Below are 4322 nucleotides of genomic sequence, written 5' to 3'. Positions count from 1 at the left end.
TATCATAAAAAATTAAATATTTGCTTTAAGAAATGATTCCTTAAACAAATTTAAGAGAAATTATAAATTGGACAGCAAAAGTAAAGCAAATATAAGGAAGAATTAATACTCAGACTATAAAGAGCTCTTACAATCAATATGAAAAGTCAACAAAATAGAAAAATGAATGAAAAAAATACATATGGTAAATGAATGTATAAAAAAATTCTTTAATTTCTGGATGATAAGGGAGATAAATATTTTAAAAATTATTTTATATTTTTAATCCATTAGATTAGCGAAATATAATTTATAGTATTGTTAATATCCAGCATTGGAGAGAAAATGGATACATAAACTGTTTGTGGGAGTATTACTTGGGAATGCCTTTTTAGAAGGCAATTTAACTAGAATATTCTTATTTTAAACATTAATATCAGCATAGACTCCAGTGGTTATGATCACAGGAATCTATTCTAAAAATCTTTCTCATATGCATAAAAGTATATGTGTTAAGAATTAAATTATGGTATTATGCATGTATGTGTGTGTGTGTTAGTTGCTCAGTTATGTCTGACTCTTTGCGACCCCACAGACTGTAGCCTGCCAGGCTCCTCTGTCCATGGGATTCTCCAGGCAAGAAGACTGGAGTGGATTGCCATTGCCTTCTTCAGGTATTATGCATAATAGCAGACAAAATGTTGAAATATTTTAGATTCCTAGGTTCTACAGTCAGACAGCCTGTGATCCAATCAGGGTGCTTTGTGCACTAATATATGGCCTTTTATTTGATTCCTTGATTTATTCAATATTTCAGAGTTGTTATAAAGATTAAATAAGATTATTTAAGTAAAGGGTTTAGAACTCAGTAACAGAGACTATCCACTACCTATTATATCTTCATTTATTAATAGTATCAGAATCCTGGTTTTATAGGGACAGCAATATATTCAACTATAAAATGTATATATATATATATATATACATATATGTGTGTGTATATATATATATATATATATATATATATAAATTTCCCAGCCTTCCTTACATCTAAGGATATTCAAGTGGCATACTTCTAATCAGTGTGATGTAAGCAAAAAAAAAATAATCACTGAGTACATGTATTCATTTCCTAAGGTGTCGTAATAAACCACAAACTGGGAGGCTTACAACAATGCAAATTTATTTTCTCACAATTTCTAGAAGATAAAAGTCCAAGATCAAATTGTTGGTAGAGTTGGTTTCTTCTGAGGCCTCTTTCTTTGGCTTATAGATGGTCACTTTCTCCTTGGATCTTCACACGGTCTTTTTCTGTGTGTGTCTGTGTCCTAATCTTCTCTTTGTATAAAGATACCAGTCACATTAGCTTAGAGCCCATTAAAATAACCTCATTTTGACCTAATTACCTCTTCAAAGACCCTATCTGTAAATACTGTCACATTCTGAAATACTAGGAATTAGGAATACAAAATACAAATTGGGAGGGGGTGACACAATTCAGTGCATAACAGTACAGTTTGCAAGAAAGCACTTTAACAGGGGCATAAGCTTTATTTGTGTGTTGTATTTTTTTCCTTCATTTGACCAGGAATGTGGATGAGAAGCTGCAGCTGAAATAGCCATTTTGTGATCTGGAAGGGAAAACCAGGAGAATCTCAGAATCCCTGACCCTGATCTGCTAAGAATTCAGTAACATCATCAACTGACCCCAACTCTGAGCATCTTGATAATTGTATGGTGGAAGAGGAAAGTTAGAGCTTATTATTTAGAATTTCTGCTACAGGTAACTGAACCCAAATCCACTTTGATGAGTAATGTTCAATGAATTCCAATTCCAAATAATTATAATTAAAATTCAAGAAAAAAGGAAACCTAAATGTTTACCAATAGGGGAGTGTTTTGAAAAAATAAGGTGATCTACATTATGAAATATTTTGCAATCACTGAAGAAAAATATGAAGAAGATAGATACAACTAACAAGTAAAACTTTCCAAGAGCTGTTATGAAGTGAAAAAAAAATGAAGTTGCAGAAAACAGACACATTTGGTTTTAAATTATACATAAGCATGTATGTATATAAATGCATTAAACTTCTATGGGGATACAGAACTGCATTATTTAAACCTTTAATAAGAAATATTTATTGATGCATTATAAATAAAATAAAAAGGAAAATATGCTTTGTGAAATTATTCAGATTACTACCTTTCCTTGCAAATGTGTACAGTTTACACACAATGCTTCAATTAAAATTTTTGAATTACAAAAATCAAACCATATCTTAAGTTACTAATTGATCCAAAAAAGACATAAAATTTCCTAGAAATATCCAAAACTTTGACTTTGTTGGGGAAGATGCCACACACCAATTTATAACAAGTATTTTATGAATAAATTTATAATTCAAATTGGTTTTCTGTGAAGGACAAATCTAATTTAACAAGTTATAAATGTTGTATTAAATTACGTTGAGAACTCCACTAACAGCATGACAGTGTTAAGTGCATTGCTGACACATTCGCCAAAGAACCTGGTAAAATAAAAATTTTAGAGAAACAACTACTTAGAGTCTTTGGAAATGACCCTAAGGGTATACAGCAAATGAAGAAACACTCATTCAAGAAAATCTACTAAAACTCACTAAGAACAATGAGAATCTATAGCATTTGAAACAAGATGGGTTTCCTTTTCCTATCTCAGATCAGTGAAAGAGAAATACCCTTGAGAACACAGGGTTTCCCTCTCTTCCCAGCTTCTAGTTAGAAGTTTATATTCCTAACGGGGCAAGGTGTCAGCATTCACATCCTACCTCCAGTTATCTGTTGTTGAGGCAACCCCTATCAAAACCCAATCCTTTTTTTTTTTTTTTTTTTTTTGCAGAAATGGGCAAATGCTAAAATTCACATTCAAGGGAACCCTGAATAGCAATAACATCTTTGAAAAAGAACAAAACTGAAAGACTCACACTTCCTGATTTCAGAATGTATTAAAAAGCTAAAGTAATCAAAATTTGTGGTTCTGGCATAGAATAGACAAATAGACAAGTAGAATTGAGAATATAAAAATAAAGTCACCTCTGTGGTCAATTGATTTTTGACAAGGATGAGGAGACCATTCGACAGGGAAAGAACAGTCTTTGAAGAAAGTTTTCCGGAAAACATCAACATGTAAAAGAATGAAATTGGACCTTTACCATGCACATATACAAAAAAAATTTTTAAAGAAAACAGAAATTAAACTTGATTATAAGTTCATCAAAGAGCATCAAAGGGCACTATCAAGAGAGTGAAAAGACAAAAAGTTCAACAAACGGTGCTGGAGTAACTGGACATCCACATGCAAAAAAAATGAATCTAGACAAAGGTCTTACACCCTTCACAAAACTTAACTCAAAATGGATCACAAACCTAAATGTAAAATGCAAAACTATATAAAACTGCTAGAAGATACTGTAGAAGAAAATCTAGATGACCTTTTTTATGGCAATGTTTAAGCACAACACCAGTGGCACAATCCATGAAAAAAAAATTTGACAAATCAAACTTCATTGAAACTAAAAATTTCTGCTCTTCAGAAGATGATGTCAAGTGAATAAGAAGACAAGATAAACTGAGAGAGACTATTGGCAAAAATGCACCTGATAAAGGACTGTTATCCAAAATTCACAAAACTCTTAAAACTCAACAGTAATCAAATTCAATAATAAGGAAACAAACAACTTGATTTAAAAATGAACCTTAACAGACCAAATAAGAAATGCAGATTCCATATAAGCTTGTGGAAAGATGGTCCACATTATATGCCAATGAAAGTGAAAGTGAAGTCGCTCAGTCGTGTCCGACTCTTTGCGACCCCATGGACTGTAGCCTATCAGGCTCCTCCATCCATGGGATTTCCAGGCAAAAGTGCTGGAGTGGATTGCCATTTCCTTCTCCAGGGGATTTTCCCGACCCAGGAATCAAACTCAGGTCTCCAGCATTGCAGGCAGATGCTTTACCATCTGTGCCACCAGGGAAGCTTATATGCCAGTAGGGAAATGCAAATTAAAACAGTGATATATCACTACACATCTATTAGGATGGTCAAAATCCAGAACACTCACTATAACAAATGCTAGCAAGAATGTAGAGCATAGGAATGCTCATTCATTACTCTTGTGAAAGCAAAAATAGTACAGCCACTTTGGTAGACTATTTGGTTGTTTCTTACAGAATTACACATACTCTTACTAAATTATCCAACAATCCACTCCTAGGCATTATCCAAAGAAGTTGAAAACTTCTGTCCACACAGAACCTGCACACAGATGATTATAGTAGCCTTATTCATACCTGCCAAAATT

The 4322-nt window shown here is 32.9% G+C and overlaps 1 long non-coding RNA gene across 1 annotated transcript; it reads left to right on the top strand.

The window, feature by feature from the left end:
• Positions 1-613: 613 nt before the first annotated feature.
• Positions 614-3810, top strand: LOC113899106. Its single transcript, XR_003512835.1, has 3 exons — positions 614-653; positions 1568-1762; positions 2861-3810. It is a non-coding gene; the product is annotated as an uncharacterized LOC113899106 (long non-coding RNA).
• Positions 3811-4322: the final 512 nt, after the last annotated feature.

The sequence above is a fragment of the Bos indicus x Bos taurus genome, chromosome 1 (assembly GCF_003369695.1).
Source record: "Bos indicus x Bos taurus breed Angus x Brahman F1 hybrid chromosome 1, Bos_hybrid_MaternalHap_v2.0, whole genome shotgun sequence".
NCBI classification, from domain to species: Eukaryota; Metazoa; Chordata; class Mammalia; order Artiodactyla; family Bovidae; genus Bos; species Bos indicus x Bos taurus.
Note: the sequence above shows the minus strand (reverse complement) of the source record. Positions and strands in the feature narration are given on the sequence as shown.